Source organism: Mchenga conophoros, linkage group LG7 (assembly GCF_057382185.1).
Source record: "Mchenga conophoros isolate Kocher_MC1m ecotype Shallow Benthic linkage group LG7, M_conophoros_male_GT1.1, whole genome shotgun sequence".
NCBI classification, from domain to species: Eukaryota; Metazoa; Chordata; class Actinopteri; order Cichliformes; family Cichlidae; genus Mchenga; species Mchenga conophoros.
In genome coordinates, this window is record NC_140532.1 from 43,190,210 (window position 1) to 43,209,962 (window position 19,753).

Below are 19,753 nucleotides of genomic sequence, written 5' to 3' on the forward strand. Positions count from 1 at the left end.
CGAGGAGCTACCTCCCGTCAACACCAGCACAGACCTCTCCGCTCAGCTCCGATCACTCCCTCCAGTGCGCGGTCGTCCGCGATCTCTGGTCTCGTTCTCCTTTGCCGCACGCCTTGGCCAGCTGCCTATAGCCGGGCCTCTGTGCCGCTCTGCGCGGCCGTCGCCCACACCGGTTACCATGCCATGTCTCTCCTCCTCTCAAGCCTTCTCTCAAGCTTTTTCTCCCCCCCTGCTCTATGGTCTGCCAGGCCCTCTTATTGGCCTCTCTGGGATCTCTCGCAGGTGTGATCAGTTTACTATCAGGTAGGGGCGGAGTCTTTCCAGGACAATTTGACAGTATAACGAAAACATGCAACAACATAACCACTGCACAAAACATGACCAATACATGCAATATAAAAACCAAGTAAATACACTTCATATTAAAATATTAAAAAGGTAAAACAACAAAACATGCAAAACTTAAATAACTTGTCCCTTTCCACCCCGTGACATATGTGTCATGTTTTATGTACAATCTTAGTCATGGTGCCATATATGAGCTAAAATGAAACCCAGTAATGGGGATATCTCTCCGTATTCACGGACAGACAGGCATCTGGTACAGCATATGAAACTGAAGCTTCGAACAAGCTGAACAACAATTTCCTCTGCATAAACCTTGCCAGCACATTTTTATTCGTTTATTTATTTAACTTTCCAGCTGTACTTTCAAAACTTCAGTAGCTTCTACCTTGTCCGTTTTTCTCTGTAACGTCATCATTACATACATCTCTGTACTAACTGTGACATTTGAAATCCTTTAATTACCAAATAATAATTCAAATGTGGCTTAGTACTTTGTGCCATGCATAAAATGGCAGATTACTTTCATTATAACCTGACAGTCCCAACACAGGCACCCTTCTTTCCTCACATGTCTGCACTCCTGCGGTTATGCATTGCAATGCATGCAATTCAGCTTAAGTTAAAGTAATGTAAAACATTTTAGCCTGTGCGCAAAGGCTAAAATGTCATAATGAAAGTGCCAGCTGTTTCAAAAATGCCTTTCTTATTATGGAGTCGGCCCATGTGTAGGTTTTCCCGTGCTTTTAGGTGTCCTCCTCCTTGTTTAGCATTTTAGGATAGGTAACACTTGTAGGTGTATGCTGCCTCCAGAGGAATTTTTACCTTAGTTCCTACAGTCTGTACAGTACGAAATAAAATCACGTTTTCATCAAATCTTGATTTCAAAAGTATCATTAGCTCTGTTTTATGTCCCGATTTCAGTTAAGCTGTACAAAAGTTGCAGTGGAATAGTTTATTTAATCTGTTAGCACTTTGGCCATGGGAAATGACAGAATACAATCAAAAACAGATAACAAGAGTGACTCATAACTGTTGAGTTGGGACAGACCTGCTTCCTCAAAGGCACATGGAAGTGGAACCTGCAAGCACCGCTTGTTAAATGTGTTTTTTTGACTATGTGCGAATAACCATTGCATGTGTGTTTTGAATGTTAATTATGTGTGTCATTTTCTTTTAGTTTCTTGTACATATACAAATATTTGATGGGATATTCTGCATTACAGTAAGTGTGTGTGACCAATCCGATGCATGCATCATGCAACAAAAAGCCCAACACTGTAGCGCATGCCATATGGAGGTTGTTATGATGAATGACGTTTTGTGTTGTTTTGTTTATCTAATAATACGAGCGCAGCCATCTTAATTATTAATTATATGTTATTCATGCTGATGTTTAAAGTTTAATTTTGTTGCTTGTTCATTTAGTTTTTATTTATTCTCCCTTTTCTGCCAGAGGATCAAATAAAGTCTTAGCGTAAAAGCCACATTTCTGGTACTCCTGCCACTTTGAATAGTTGCAGAAACAAAATGAACAAATCTCCTGGTTCACTTGAACAGGTTTTCCTTTCCAGTAAAGTTTCCAACCTTACTGAGACTTTCTGGTTAAATGTAGTTAAAATTACCAACAACAACTACAACAAAAAAACCTAAATAAAGATTCTGCAATAATGCATAACAATGAGTTTTAAGTATGTTCACGTTTTTGTTGTGGGTTTTTTTTTAAGAGATAAATTGTTTTTCTATGACATACCAGCTGTGACGTTAAAAACTCTTCTGTTTATCTCAGTTTACTGTAGAGCCTTGCAGATGAAAGTCATTTCATTATAAACAGTTAGGGTGGCTGGATTAGCAGGGATACATCTGACGTCTTGAAGACAAATGGAAGTGGAACCTGAAAGTGCTGCTTGTTAAATGTCTCTGTGACTGTGCGCGAATGTCCGTTGCGTGTGTTTTTGTGTTTTGATTGTTAATTATGTGTGTCGGTATCTGCTTGTAGTTTCTCGTACATTTTCCTGCGTTTGAGGGGATATAACTGTTTGTGATATAACAACTGTGTGTGATGTAAGGTCAGGATGTCATCATCATCAGCGGCTCTCTGATGCGTTTCATGCTAGAAAAGAGCCCAACACTGTACCGCCTGCCATATGGAGGTTGTTATAATCGAAAGCAAAAGAGTCTGCTTGTGAATGCAAGTTGCGCAGACCGGACTCTGCAGAAGTAGAAGAAGCACACACAGACACACACACTGAGATACTAAGGATATTGGACAGTTACCAGAGAGAATCAGAGATAAGGAAATTGAAGAGTCTCTTTCCTCTGTCCCATTCGGGTTGTTTTCTCTCTAAGCAAACAGCCGGCAGCACCGCAGTATTTAGGAGCCCTTTATGAAATAGTCCTGCATCCTTTACGGGACACACAGACAAACACGCACAGGTTTCTGATAAAATCGACTCTGACACATGTGCAACAGAGGTTAACTAATTCCAGCAAAATGACACTTCCCGCCAAATTCAGCAGCTGCATACTCAAAACACTTTAAGCTGCTGGCGGTCCCCAGCGGACGCCACCAGAGTCACAAGCTATCTAGCATCTGGATCTGAAAGTGACCAGAGGGGATAGGCAAGAATGGCAGTCTAAATCACCACTGTTATTGCACCATGAAGTGGCAACAAAAGGTGGGTGGTTAGTCGTCCCATTGCAACTTGAGGTGATAGATAGATAGATAGAGAAAAATGCACACATGCTGTAAATGCACATGCAGGACACAATTTTACAACACATGGGAATGTCTTTTTTGCATGCGTTCCCTCTTGTACCCACACGGAGTCTGGGCACAGTGCTGTGAGTGACATTGTGGTTGCCCCTCCTAGTCTTGTTCTGTCATAACCACCGTTTTGGCCTCAGGAAAAAAGTCTGTGAGCCCGACTGCACCAGACTCAGGCTGCAAAAGCCTGCGGTTCCTATTAGCTGGTCATCATTTTTGACAGACTAATAAAGCCAAGCCTTTCCGGAAGGGTTTTTCTTTTTGTTTTAGGCTTTAGTTTTGAAGTTCCTATTGTCCACAGTTCCTAGACAAATATGGGCAAGAATGTAGCGTGGAAGGGTTTTATTTGTTAAAGCTGTGGGAATAATGATTTGTGAATGAGGGTGCGAGATGAACCGGGACACCCAGAGGGCATTAGCCAGCCTAGAACACAATATAGCTGTCAGTGAACACACCAGCTATGGTGAAGTCACCCGAATTGCCGGCCTTTAAAAAGGTTAAGGTCCGACTGCAGTTAATATAAGAAAAGTGTTGTGACGAGGCAAGAATGTTTAAAAAATGGTATAAAAACTTCACAATAGTCATATCAAAACCAAAAAAACAAAACACTGAACTCATTACTGATATTACACTAAACTGTTACACATGACTTTGGTTAGGATTTCAAAATGTGTGATTAGCAGTGAATGATTGTGTCTCGTATAACCTCAAGGGCTGGAAAGCACCATACTAAATAATTAAATATTATAAATGTTTGTTGGACACTCATCGTTGCACGCCCTGTATGATGGCTGGGATTGGGGACATGGGGCCAGAAGCTGTTTATTGCTTTCATATGGAGCCAACATGTGTTTCACATTTGCCACAGGATTTTTTTTTACTGTGTACACTCACGGTACCATTGAGACATCATCGCAGTACCTCTACTGCACTGCTGTCATTTGTCAGGAAAACTAATCATCAGCTGCACTATATTGTTTTCTCCATGTGTTTCTCCAGTATAAATGGATTACAGAGTTTTGTAACAAATGGGTGCAAATCAGCTTTTGATGCGTACAAAGGAAAAGCTGCAGCGAAGCCAAAGTGTAGAGTTCCAATACGATGTGTGTATCACCTACTCAGAGATGGCTGTGGTTCCTCCATGATTCATCGGGCTTCTTTTGATTATCCTTTGCGATTTATAATGCGGACAGTCGGTGGGATCTCTGCAATGCTAGTGATACACTGGCACGGAGCATGTGCAAACTCTGACATCAATGAGACATCTTCTACAGTGTTGAAAGGCTAAGCGCATCGCTGAAAACCTCATCAAGGTTCCTGTGTGCTCTGCACTGGCAAGGCCACATCATTCATATGCGCACATGTGTGCACTCAAACACACCACAATCAAACCATCACAGGGCTCATCTTCTCCATGATGAGCCTTCTGTGAGGCCCAGCAGGAATATTTTTGGTTGGCATTGTTTTATTCTCAAGCTGGAGGGAGATAAATGGATGAAATTATTTTCTCAGGGCCATGTTCCACTTACCCATGTGAGATTAGTGGGTTTACAAGTTAACTCAAGGCTTAACCCTGGCCATTTGGTCTCTTGGTGGTGGTTTGTGCTGTTACAGATCATGTAATTATGGTCACTGCATAACTAATCTGATTCTATGGAAGTCGTGTCAAGACTCTGTTCCTAAGCCTAACTTTGAAGAATTTTTAAAAAGTTCACCGTCAGATTGGAGCTGTGTCTGCAGTGATGCCAATTCTGTTCTGGTCTGTTGTGATGACGAGCGGAGCTAGCTCGATCTACGTCCCTCCCTGAGGCTCAGAAATAGGGTGAGGAGTCCAGTTTGGGATGGACTCTGAGTGAAGCCTTTACTCCTCCACAAGGAAGGTGGCTGGGGAGAGGGAGGTCTCGACTTCTCAGCTTAGGCCTCTGTCGACGCAGCCTGAATAAGCAGAAGAGGATGGCTACACAGAGAGAAAATGTAATAATAATTTTAATATTAATTAAGATCTGAGTCTAATAAATTATAATTTGTCACAAAATCAAAATAAATGTTGGGTAAAGTTGTTCTTCAGTCTAGTTTAAAATGACAACAAACTGCCCTCACAAGTAATTTTACTGTATACACAGTTCATATAGTTCTGTTGATTATTCATGTTTGAGATGCAAAAGAGTAATGCCTTGCTTTCATTACAACCACTCTGTTTTTTCCCGATGGTTGACTTTTTTTGTTCCTGCTAGGTTTTTTTTTTTTTATTATTTCTGTTACTTCTTTCTTTTCTAAAAGAGGAAAATTGGACTGTTTCTTTTGAATTTCAACTTTAAAATTGACAAATAAAAGCTTTCCTCTCATCCTAGTGATTTAGTATAAACTATCTTTTCTGCCATCTGACTTATTGCTGCAGTCAACTGTAGTTCCGTTATTCAGATTGGCTTTTAATTAGATTTGTGCTGTATGTTTGATTTTTAATGTATTTTATGTATTTCTGTTTTTATATTACTGTGAAGCACTTTGTGGTTTTTATCCTGTGAAGAGTGCTATATAAATGAATTGAATTGAATAGTTTGAATAGTTTGTATGGAAAACAGCCACTTGTCTGCAAACACTCACTAACCGTTACATAAAGTAAATTTTGTGTCTTAGAGCTGCAACCAGTATGTTTAAAAAGGTGCAATCTGGCCTGAGTGACCAGGGCTTTAAATCTGGGGGGTCAGTTGGCAACTATCTTTAATTTGACATGAATTAACAACTGTTGGGGACATGTCTGTAAGTAAAGTTATCTTTGCTTCTGCCTTTCTCTAATATACTTATGCAATCCTTGCTCTACTCTGCCTCTTCTCACTAAGGACAGCAACACTGTGTTGACATGAGATGAGGACACTTAGATTAGAGAACCCCAAAAGGTTGATTCTCTTAATCTGAACGGAGCATTTTCAGTGGAGAAATTTTTTGTCACTCATCCAAGTAACTTCTTCAGTCTCAGCTGACTGCAGGTTTCCCCAAACTTATAAACAGTACATTTGCACAATGACAGAAACTAGCACCACTGAATGAACAATGGGCTGTAAGGTCAGTTCCTTGATCATTAATATGTTGTCATGACCACGGATCAACAACCACTGATCAAAGTCCAGCAAAATCAACGAAAACCCTTAGTGATCCCAATGTATCAGCAGCATCGGAACAGTTGAGACGCATTTTTTCTAAACACTGACTCTGTGGTTTTTAAACCCCAACACACGCTGTGCCAAAAAATGGTCTACCCCAGGTTTCCCGACACAAACAGAGTAATATAGTGTACGCAGTTAAGTGCCAGGCAGATTGCCTCGATTTATACATCATGATTTATACTCTGACGAAGCAGATGGCACAACACAGAAGAGCTACCTCGTCAGGCCTGGACTCTGCAGTCTACTCACACCTACAGGCCAGTGGACACTCTTTCAGTGATGAGGATGTACACATCGCTGGTTTGAGCGGGAAGTCAAGGAAGCCATTTACGTGAAAAGGGAAAAACCATCTCTGAATCGAGGAGGGGGTCTAAGGGTACATCACCATCTTACAATGCTGTGATTGCAGCCGTTCCCCAACTCTCTCTGAATGGTACTCATGGCCATTGATCAGTGGTTGTTGATCAATGGTCATGACAATTTGGATATTAATCATCAAGGAACTGACCTCACAGCCCATTGTTCCTTCAGTGGGCTGGTTTCAGTCATTATGCAAATGTACTGTTTATAAGATTGGGGAAACCTGCAGTCAGCTGAGACTGAGGAAGCCACTTGGATGAGTGACGAAACGTTTCTCCCACAAAACGGACCGGTACCGGTCCGTGAGTCGTTTGGTACCGGGCCGCGAGAGTTGAGGCTCGGGTGTGAAATGTATGGTGTTCAGGGTTTTTATCGGTTTTCAGCGTTATTTTGTTGTCGTTTTTATCGTTAACTCGGTTTTCCTGGGTCTTTTCACGTGTGTTATGAATAAATCTTCTTTTTTTTCGGTACCGGTACTAGTTTTATTTTGTTGTATTTATCTGCGACACCTTAAAGGCCGGTCCGTGAAAATATTGTCGGGCATAAACCGGTCCGTGGCGCAAAAGAGGTTGGAGACCGATGGATTAGAGAACTTTTTTATCTGTTCATTTTTCTGTAGGCTCAACAATCTGGCTTCACTATGCCATCCAAACACCTGAAACGGGGCATCCAAACATTCATATTAACAGTTCTTACTAATAAAGCATCCAACACTGTCACATCAAACTACTTTTATTCTCACTCTAAATCCAACTGAGGCAAACTATCAAACTTCATCCTGGTTCAAGGGGACACTTGGACCTAACAATATGTATAAATTATCACGCATGACAAGTTTCAAGAGTGTACCGGACTATCTCGTTTTTTTTTTTCCCCAAATGTGTTGATTTTCTTGGCTTGTGTGCCGTGAAATAGTTCAGGAGCCTCCAAGAATGAGCTCAATTGTAGCAACAGCCAAAGTGAGCTTAGCTAAGGGGGGAGTAATTGAGAACAAACTAAAAAAAGAAAGCACTTAACTCCCACTTTCACAGTCACAGAGATTTTCAAGTACATGATGTCATTTTAGCACAGTTTGTGAGGAATAATATATATTGTGGGATTATATTACACAGGTGCCATTAGGTGACCTTATATTCACAATTCAAGCTTTTTGACTAGTGATGTTTGTGGCCAATGGAGGAAAACCAATAACATTAAGACAGAAGCATTTGCTCAGGATGCTGAGTAAAGGGTAGATATTGAACAGAGAAATCTTAAACTCACATGGGAAAAGAAAAAAAATGCCCCAGGTATATTTATAGTCCATCAAAGTACAAAATAATGTTGGAAATATTGGAGTATTGTACAAGTTCAAATTATTCAGATTAAAAGAAATAGATTTATGGAAACTAACTGATGGACCTTTTTGCATTTTACAGTAGGTCTTTGCTCATTTCACCGTCCTGTGCCAGCTTTCTGTTTTTGCTACATGCATGTCTGTCCCTCTCTTCTGTTCTGCAAGTGAAAGCGCGCTCTAAGAGTGGTGCATGTTGTGGTGGGTAGACGTAAGAGACGTGCTGTCGCTTCTGGCTATTTCTGAGTGATCATTTTACATATGGTGATTTTTTTCAACAAGGTTGTGGTTAAATACCTGTAATACCTGGAAATGCCAGACCTCAGAAATGGGATAGCCTTAATTTCTCCTTCTCTTTTGATTAGTCTGATTAGTGCATTTGTTTTCTACAGTCATTGTTTACAACTGGGGGCTTTATGTTATATTAAAACATATAATGGCAAAATGGAAGAGGTTAGGGTTAGGGTTATGGTGGACTTAGTGTAAAATTATTTGTTCACTTAAATGACAATCAGTTTCATTACCAAGTGAGATCTGTTTAGTTGTTATTTAATGACAAATGTAGTAAACAAAATATCAGAATTTGCCTTTCAATGTGATTTTAAGTAAAAGGCCCAACGAGACATCAGCGCAAGTGAGGGAGGCCGTCTTTGGGTGAAAACTTTATTGTAATCTGCTACATTCTTCAAAAGACTGACTGCTCTGGCGAACTCAGCAGCACTATATCATCTATCAACCATGGTGACAGGTGATGCTACAGCCAGAGGTGGGACCAAGTCATTGTTTTGCAAGTCTCAAGTAAGTCTCAAGTCTTTATCCTCAAGTCTCAAGTCAAGTCTCAAGTAATGTCAGGCAAGTCAGAGTCGAGTCTCAAGTCACTGGTGTAAAAGTCCAAGTAAAGTCACAAGTCTGAAATTTTGAATTTCAAGTCCTTTCGAGTCTTTAAAAAAAAACAACGAAAAAAGCATGTTGCAGTTATATGCTAAATGTAAATATTAGACCATGTAATTTTTAAATCTGTGTTTTTCTCAACACATAACAAAATAGTGAACTTAGAAAATATACACAAATTGTGAAATTGCACCTCTTTAAAATGCAGCTCAATTAAACCTAGCTCCAAGAATAATTTTCACCGACAGTTCTGAGATAAGCTGCATGTTATTCTTGGATGCGGTTGTAGGACCGGCTTTAAAATCGCATGACAAAAATATCATACATAAATAAATGATATATTTTTTTAAAATATCATTTAAAAAAAAAACTGTATCACCAACGTAGCCTGGAAAACATTTGCTAGTTAGATGAAGTCAGCTATCTCATCGTAGCATATTTATATGCATATTTATAATCATACGCTTCTTGGAGTGAGTGCATACACTCATGAAGTTTAGTAACTTCCGGTCACTGCAACAAGCCCAGGTACAGTTTACCGACGGATGGGTGCAGGACCTTGAAATGCACCGTGTAGAAAGAAAGACCATCGTACGTATCATAAGTTTACCAGTCTCACAAATCGTCGTCATGAATACACATTCGTTAACCGTTTATTAATAGGACCTTTGAGCTCAACGGTAATTAATTAGTAGTGGAAATAATTTCTGGTACCCATCACAGAAATGAGGCAGTGACAATAATATTGTATGCTGTAATCGTACTGGGCAATTAGTGATACAAAAAACCTGTTTTATCCTGTGAATAAAAGTATATGTTTTTGTCAATGTACCATAATAACAGAGGAGAAACGCAATATTGTGTCAGGACAATTCACTATTTATGCACAATAAATAAAGGAGCATAGCGCGACAATTTCTGTTCAGCGCCAGACTTGCTTGTAACCTATATCACCAGTTATGTTATGAAAGTGACGTATTAACTACTAAAAAACACTACTGACCTTCGTGTAAATGCTTGGAGCAGACTAACCTGTGAGCTGGAGTGTTCTGGGACGTTATAATTGGTCTTTGAATGGCTGCAATCCAGTCACCTCTTTGTTACTTCGGAAACATGGCTCGAACAATTTCTCTTCAACGAGGTAATCCGATAACAACCGATCTCTTTACCCGTCGGCTTCCCGTGGCTGTCATGCGACCGGCTATTGCAGTTAATAATACAACGGCTTCTTGACATTTTTGTGTTTCTTTTTATCGCTGTGTGACTGATTTCAATTGAAAGCCTGCGTGCGCTAGTACCGCTTGCCACGAGTTCCCAGAATCCTTTGCGGTTCTACCCGTGAATGACGTCACATTTTCAATCTCTATATAATATGCATGTTAAATTTTATATTTGGGGTAAAATATCAAGTCTTTTCAAGTAAACCGGTTCAAGTCCAATTCAAGTCCCAAGTCATTGGTGTAAAAGTCCAAGTCAAGTCACAAGTCTTAGAACATTTTTTCAAGTCAAGTCTAAAGTCATAAAATTAATGACTCGAGTCTGACTCGAGTCCAAGTCATGTGACTCGAGTCCACACCTCTGGCTACAGCATTACCTGCCAGTGGAATCAGGTCCCTAGTGTCTATTGATGATGTCACAGCTGATAGAAGTAGCAGGATGAACTGTGAAGTGTTCAGGGCCGTACTCTCTGCTCAGATACAATCAAATGCTGCGAAACTGATCAGACAGTGCTTCGTTGTGAAAATGGATAAAGCATACTGCAAGAGCATCGCAAGACTTTCTCAAGGCAAAGAAATGTCTTCAATGATCAAGTCAGTCACCTGTCTCAACTAAATAGAGCATATGTTCTTTTAAAAAAATACAAAAATGAAGACAAGTAGGCTCAACAAAGGCCTGGTACAGCATCTGAAATAAGGAAACATCTGGTGATGTCCATGTTTACTAGAGTTCAGGCATATCAGTCACTGCAAAGGATTTTCATCCAAGTATAAAAAAAACAATTATGTTTACTTACTTTTGAACATTTGAAAATGTTCAGGAGCCTCCAAGAAATATTCATTTCACGCACATCTTGATTGTCTGATTTTAAAATCCATTGTAGTGGTGCACAGAGGCAAAACTACAAAAATGTTGTCTTTGTCCAACGAATTACTGGCCAGTATTATGTTTAATACTGTGGTCCTTGATTCATGTAGTACATGATGAGGAACAGAGACAGCGTTACAAATACAGTGACCTTGTATATGTTTGCCATTATCTCTTTGTGAGTGTCTGGTATTGTGGTGTCAGAATGGATTAAATACATCAGCCAAATACAAACGTCTCTGTTCGAACTCTACTTTGGAGATCTGTGTGGTTAAAAAACAAAGTGAGAGTGATATTGTGATTTTAATCCTTTTGATGACACTTTTCTACATGTGAGTCCACTTGAATCGATAGCAGATGTTAAAAGCATTCTCTATCATAACAGCTTCAGATTCTATGTACCGCAATCTTTTCCCTGCAATCTAAACATGACATTCAACTAAATCCTTTTTAAATTAGCAAATGCTTCGGAGTAGGGAAAAAAAGTTTGGCAGTATTGTTGCTTTTAAATGAAACCAATATGATATTCACATAAAACACTTATGTTTCAGGTGTCGTGTAAGAGTTCCCTAATAGGTCGATGAGTTCTTTCACTGCTTTCTCTGAAGAGCAGTAATAAAAAGGCACAAAACTAAAATCTATATTTGTAATTTCACCCCTTTTTCATTTAATCGTGTCACTTAATAATTTCAACATATTAAAATATCAAAAATCAAAGCCAGCAAAGGCAATGGTTAATGTGGTTTTACCATATACAACCAACCAATAAATTAGTCTTTATTTGATCCCATGTTGGGGCCTAATGCCCTGCATGTTGACTCGGCTGTCAAGCAGCCAGTGATCAAGGACTAATAGAGCCTTTCTGCTGTCATAGCCGCTTCCAGCGACCCTGGGTCTCAGGCTGAATCGCGCCAGTGGAGTTTGAGGAGACAAGGCCAACAAAAACAACAAATATATTTTCATTTGGCTGCAGGCATATTCCTCTGGAGAGCAGGGGATGGGGGAGGGAAGGTGAGGAAAAGGGAGGAGAGGTAAAGCAGAGCAGAGAAAGCAGAAATAAAATGGATTAAGTGAGACTGATCTAGAGGATGAAAGAAGAGGACAGGAGAATAATTAGGGGCCTGTTCTGGCTCTAGCTCTGGAAAATGTTTCATTGGTTTATCAAAGACTTGACTATTAATACAAAATACATGTTTACATTCTTGATTTTATCTTCGTGTAGCAAATGCATTAAGATGAAACGCACTCTGCTTCGCGTGACTCACATATTAGGACTCTTGTGTTAAGATGATTTTTCCTAAATGTTTCTTGCTTCTGCCGACAGGCTTTAGGTTTATTTTTTAATTTTGTTTTTTAAATGTCTGTCTTTCCCTTCGTCTGCCTCTCCTCACGCTTTCCGATTTGATATACAGAGGCCTCACCTCAGTGCAGGCCAAGGCAAATGTTTGAGCCACCTGTTGCAGGAAACTTGAAGCCCTCTGGAGATGTTAAGACGCTGGAGCAGAGGCTGCGATCCAGGTACAGGTCACCTCTGAACCTGTGAGCTGGTGTGAAGAAGCAAGACAGGGGTAAATGAATGATGTGATGATGCAGATGAATCAGATTTACAAATATGATGAAATTACACTAGTTTGTTTCTTCTATAATTTGTTGTTCATGCAGTTAGCTTAAAATTTTGACATAATTGTCAACACAATCAAGTATCAATCAACACAGTCTTCATCAAAAGACTAAAAAAAGTCTACAAATGTAGGCAAGGTGGAGTGTGGTGAAGGGTGACAGAAAGAGCAGTTGCTGCTGAGAGTATCCATAGCAGCACCTTTTTTTAAGTTTGTCTCTTGGTGCTTCTTTTTACTGTTGCCGTCTCCTGTAGGCAACACCCTAAGTGTGGATAAAAACCATACAGATCCCAGTTTCATAGAAAATCAGGAGTTTAAGGAAAACAGTTTTCTTTTAAACATCAAAAAGAAATTTGTAAAATGGTTGTGCCACAATTTTCTCCAGCTAAACAAAAACAAAACTGAGGTAATAGTCTTTGGCGGCAAAGAAAAACGATTACAGGTCACCAGAGAACTTCAATCTATACATCTAAAAACCACAAACCAGGCGAGAAATTTGGGTGTAGTGATGGATGCAGACCTAAACTTAGAAAAACACATTAAGACAATAACAAAGTCAGCTTACTATCACCTCAAGAATATATCAAGGATAAAAGATCTGATGTCTCAACAGGACCTGGAAAAACTAGTCCATGCATTCATCTTTAGTAGGCTTGATTACTGTAACAGCATCTTTACAGGTCTACCTAAAAAATCAGTCAGACAACTACAGCTCATTCAGAACTCTGCTGCTCGAGTCCTCACTAAGACCAAAAAAGTGGACCACATCAGTCCAGCTCTGAGGTCCTTACACTGGCTGCCTGTCCGTCAGAGGATAGACTTTAAAGTTCTGATGCTGGTCTATAAAGCTCTGAATGGTTTAGGACCAAAATACATCAATGACCTCCTGACCCAGTATGAACCTTCCAGATCCCTCAGGTCATCTGGATCCGGTCTTTTATCAGTTCCCAGAGTCAGAACCAGACACGGAGAAGCTGCATTCAGCTTTTATGCTCCTTATATCTGGAACAAACTCCCAGAAAGCCTCAGATCAGCTGAAACACTCAGTTTATTTAAATCCAGGTTGAAGACTCACCTCAGCTGCATTTGAATAAAGCACCAAATCCACACTTTAAGCTTAAATTTCAAAACTTACATTTAACTGCTGATTTTATCTACTGTTCTGATTTTATCTGTTTTGATTTTATATACTGTTGTTTGTTTGTTTGTTTGTTTGTTTGTTAATTAGTTAGTTAGTTTATTTGCTTGTTTTAATCAATTTTAAATCATGCTTTTTATTTGTTCTTGTTTCTAATGTCTCTGTAAAGCACTTTGAATCACCTTGTTGTTGAATTGTGCTATACAAATAAACTTGCCTTGCCTTGCCTAGAAATTTTTTTTGATGCTTCAGTTTTCCTGTGACTGCCAAACTTTGATAAATATTGCGTTTCTCCAGACTAAAAACATCAATGTGACCAAGATATGTAGTCACTGCCCAGCCGTACTAGACAAAACCAAACTATCCAATGATCGTGATTATAATGAACTTTGATCAACTGGTGTCTACTATGGACACATACTATAAGAGACACTTATCCTTCAATCAGAGTCCTGTGTCTGGCAACTGATGAATTCTGCTTCTTTCTTTTCTACTTTGTTTTGGTCCCTATCAAATACTTAGACATGGAAAAAAATAAGAACAAAGAAAGATGTAATGACTCAGTCACACTACAGTAAAAATGGGACAGCAACCTCTTTGTGACTAGGAAAGACCAGTGGTTGCCAGGTGATTGCATTAAATCTTATTCAGGAATTGACTGTAGGTAGTAACTGGTCACCCGAAAGTTGAGCATGCAACCTCGACCTCTTGGCAACCACTTCAGTTTGCAAGATGATTGTACAGGTAGCCAGGTGGAAGGCAACCTGCCTCCAAATAGTCATGGTCTGACTTGAACTGACTGTACACATGAACCCAACCGTACTCATCTGAGATGCATCTCTTTATGAATGGGGAGTTGATTCAACTGGTTGACAACTTGTTGGGGTTGCATGGTGCCTATGCTGTTTTGCAGTTAAATTGCTGTTCTGTGTCACTTTTTGTGGAAGAATGTTAAATCTCTGACGATGGACTTTATATATATATAGACAACTGTCTCAGTGATTTATTTGTTGCTTAATTTATTGGCTATTTGTTGGATCTGGCCGATAGAATGACCACAGCAAACACAAGAGACCATAAACCGGTTGTTTGTGACGCTGCTGTCAAAGTCAAACAGTCATTTAAAACAACAACCAATGACCACGGTGCTGTACAATTAAGATAATTACAAGAAATAAAAACATAGGGAGACATGATAAGAGTTAACAAAAAGAATCATAAAATTCGAAGATTTGAGTAAGAAATAAGATAAATAAAAGTAATACAAACTCATTCTGATTAAAAGCCAAGGAATAAAGATGGGTTTTTAAAAGTGTCCAATGTTGGGGAGGTCCTGATGTGAAGGGGCAGTTTGTTCCACAGTTTAGGAGCAGTAACAGCAAAGGCCCAATCTCCTCTGTGCTTTAATCTGGACCTCGGGACAGTCAGGAGCCACTGATCCGCAGACCTCAGTGATCTTGCAGGAGTGTACCAATTTAAAAGATCAGAAAGGTATGAGGGTGCTAACCCATGCAATGCCTTAAAAACAAATAATAAAATCTTAAAATTAATTCTAAAACTAACTGGCAGCCAATGTAATGATGCCAGTAATGGGGATATGTGGTCTCGCTTGTGTGTGCCAATTAGTAACCGTGCTGCAGCATTTTGGACCAACTGTAGATGGCTAACTGATGACAGAGTACTACCAGAGTAAAGACTATTACAGTAGTCGAGGTGAGATGAAATGAAGGCATGGAAAGCTCTCTCAAAGTCTCTAAAACAGAGAAATGGCTGCTGTGACAGTAAAAAGCTAAAGCATGTAGACCAAAGCCAAAGGATTATCGCAGAAGCAGGCTGGAGCTCTGACTCCCTCCTATTATCATCTTCATGCACCAAAGTTGTTTCGAAGACTGCAAGTGGTCGCAGACCTGGCCCCCATTTCAGAGTCAACCCAAGTTTACTGCACACAACTGTAATAATTTTGGTCATGTCATGGTCTCCAACTGCTGTTTTCCCAAGGGTGACTGTAGCACAAAACAGTGTCTGCTATTTGCTGCCAAGCAGCTGGTGCACCGTTTACACTACGTTTCTCAGTTTCTTTTCTCTTGAATAACTGTTTGTCTCAAACTGTATTGGTGCGAGTGAGACTTTAATGCTGGGTAAATTCTCAGTCGAATTAAAAAGAGGCTACGCAGTCTGTAGTGTTTTGGTTTTGATTGTTTTTTGTAATTACACAATAAGTCATCCATTTCACACATTTACGAGTAATTTAATTAATTAATTTGCAAAATATTGCTTTGAATCAGCCTGGATGCTAAGGACTGAGTAGCTGAGCTTCAGAGGACTCAAAGGTCGAAAGAAAGAAATAAAGTCAAACGAGCTGAACATAAGAGGTGGAGAATGACTGGTTTATCTTCTGGGTTCTAGGAACTCCCTTGGACTGCTTCCAATGATTGCCCCTTTGCCCCCCTCTTGGTCCTCTTCGTGCCTGCAAATACCCCTTCAAGTCACCCCCCACTACTGCCCTACAGTTCCAAATTTTCTTGCAGCTCCTTCCTCTCACCCACTCACCCCCTCTCCTCTCACCCTTTGGCATCCCGTTCAAACTGCTGCCCTCTCAGCAAACATCTCCCCTCCTCCCCACAACTGGGCTGCTGTAAATGCCCCCAGGACTGAGGTTCTTTCAGTTATTCACCTCTGCTCCAAACCCACGTCTTTCTCCGATTCCGAGCTTGCAACCCCTCTCTTCCTCCCTCTTTCTCTCTCGGTCTCACCAGGATGTAAAATATTCACAGCTGCTGCTGCGGTCAGGTAGCACGGCCACAAGACTCTCTGAGCAAACAGAGGAGCTGTGAACGTGTGAAGCCGATGGTGTACGTTTCATTTGAGGTTCGACACAGGTCCGATAGATCCCGATGTAGTCAAAACAGAAACCGCATACTGAGCCTCGCCACATGCCTCAACAAACCAAGCTCTAACCAAACATACCCAAGTACAACACTGAAAAAATGACACTGCAAACAGCTTTTAGAAACATGTCAGGCGCACTGCAGAAATAGGAGAAACGATACGTGGCTTGGTGCCGCTGAACACAGTAACTGAGATATCACTGAGGTTTATAATCAGTGTGAAACATCTGTCTTGAATAAATGCCTCGCTTTTAAAGTCTAGCCTCGTTATGCATTACGGGCAAAGGCAAGAGCGCATTAAGTCATGTTAGAGTTGCAATAAAAATACATCAAGCTCTCTTCCAAGAGGTCTACACATGTTATATATGCGGACTCGATTCCAGGTTCTCTGAATGAAGAAGTGTACAAATTTGTGTCAGATATCCAAGTTCCAGTCCAGGTTTCCTTGTTCAAATATGGACTTAAATGAGATGTTTTACATCTCTGAAGCTGTCCCACCAAATAATAAAGACATCTTGGCCTGGGAATGCCAGCCCTTGAACTTTATGAGGGAGGGCGAAAGGGGGAAAAGAGGAGGGGTATCGGTGTCTTGAACACATTTCAAAGTAATTGTACTTGATATGTCGTTTAGAGAACACCCAAGTAATCATATAAACAAAAGACTAGATGCCCTGGGAGGATGAAAGGAAATCTGAATCTCCCACTGATGTATCATACTTACTCATTTTTTGACATGAGTGTGAGACGGCGAGGGATTCCTGAGCACAATAAGAGGATCGGGGACCTTTTTAGTGATAAACACAGTGGGATGGACGGACTCCGGTGGATTCCTTCATACTCACAAATTAACTTACACACACACACAAAAACAGATGGCAGAGGGCTGAAAGTGATGGATGCAATGTACAAATTAGAACTGCTGCAGGCCCGGGGACAAGGAGACTGCATGTGTGCATGTGTGTGTGTTTGTTCTATGTTTGATCCTGCACCTCAGCCTTACCGAGGCATGACTTACGTTTAAAAAACTTTCCAAAAAATAAAAAGATGAATTTGAGGGAAAATCGCAGGACCCAGACAGCAACAACACGAGAGAACAAGTTAAAGAAAAAGTGAGGGAAAGCAAAAGAAGAATAAAGAAAACATGAGATCATAGTTAATTAGAATCAGGTGATAAACAATGGCGTGATATTTACGTTATACCATATGCCCCGCTACATGTGTCTTTCTGTCTCGAGGGATACAGTAACAGGTTTCAGACACGTAAGGTCAAGAGGAGGCTTTTCCCAGCTGCTAGACCACACTGATGCACACACACGCCCCTGCTCAGCCGCCCAAGTGTGTCGTCCATTTCTAAAGCCTGTTTTGTCTTTGTTGTTATTACATAAAAGACAGTGTTTATCCTCCAGGAAGCCATGTTTGCCATATGAACTTGTAAGGCAGAAGATTTTGCAGCGAGAAACGAAAACCCCTGAGCCAATCAGGCAGGTTGTCTCCTGGGCTTCACTTCAAAATCCTAATCTCTTACAGATTCCCAATTCACGCCTTGGATTTAAAAGCCCTCCAGTGGCTTACTCTTGTTTGTTACAAACCCTCATTATTTTGGCAGACTCCAGTCAAGTATTGTCTCACTTAGTCATGAAATGCTGCGCTTCTTGATCTCTGAAATATTGACTTCAAAAAGCATCTCATGATGGATTCGTCAGCTGTGAAGCTTTCGACATCAAACTGTTTAATCACTGAAAGCTCCAGCCATGTAAAGTCCACAGAGCACCATGTTTATCTTACTATGATACACCAAAACTCTCTGCCCAGAAACTCCTCCTACACTCACACAGGAAGCTCAGAAACCAACCCTGGCATAAACACTTTATTGCCAAAAGTACTCAATCACCCATCCAAATGATTGAATTCAGGTGTACCAATCACTTCCACAGAACAGGTGTATAAAATAAAGCACCTGGGCATGCTGACTGCTTCTACAGACATTTGTGAAAGACTGGGCCGCTCTAAGGAGCTCGGTGAATTCCAGTGTGACACCTGTGCAACAAGTCCTGTCATAAAGTTTCCTCACTACTAAATATTCCACAGTCAACTGTAAGTGGTGTTATAACAAAGAGTAAGCAGTTGGGAACAACAGCAACTCAGTCACAAAGCAGGGTCAGCACATAGCATGCAGAGGTCACACATTTCTGCAGAGTCAATCTCTAAAGACCTCCAAACTTCATGTGGCCTTCAGATTATCTTAAGAACAGTGCATAGAGAGCTTCATGGAATGGGTTATCATGGCAGAGGTGCTGCATCCAAGCCTAACATCACTAATCGTAATGGAAAGCATTGGATGTAGTGGTGTAAAGCACACCTCCACTGGAGTCTAGCGTGGTGGAGATGTGTTCTCTGGTGTGACAAATCACTTTTCTCTGTCAGGCAATCTGATGGAGGAGTCTGCGTTTGGCCATTGCCAGCAAAACAGTACTTGTCTGACTGCATTGTGCCAAGTGTCAAGTTTGGTGGAGGGGGGATTATGGTGGGGGGTTGGTTTTCAGGAGTTGGACTCGCCTCCTTAGATCCAGTAAAATGAATTCTTAATGCTTTTACATATCAAGATATTTTGGACATAAAAACATGCATGGGCAAGTTTGGTGTGGAAGGACTTGACTGGCCTGCACAGAGTCCTGAGCTCAACCTGATAGAACTACTTTGGGATGAATTAGAGCAGAGACTACGAGCCAGGCGTTCTCGTCCAAAATAGCTTTTGGAAGAATCAAAAGATCCCATAAATGCACTCCTGAACCTTTTGGAACAGCCCGTTCTCACTCCCGAGGCGTAACATGTCGACGTTTTGTCACGTCCCGCGGCGTTCCTGAGGAACGCGAAAGGAGACCTTCGGCGTTCTTATGGTACGCGGCGGGTTATGGCTGGAATCCAGTGCAATGACGCTCCTGCGGTAATAGACATTCCAGCCCTGTATTCCAGCCCTAAACCTAACCTTATTCCTGATCTTAACCAGGACTATAATGATGTTAAATAGCGTGTTTCTAAGCAATTTGAAGAAAAAGAGCGAACATGTGTAGATTCAGTCCAGACGGTTCTCATATTTCCTCTTTTTTCCGAGGTCGTCATTTAGGAACGTGGTGGGTAGCCGAAAACGTAATATGTTGACGAT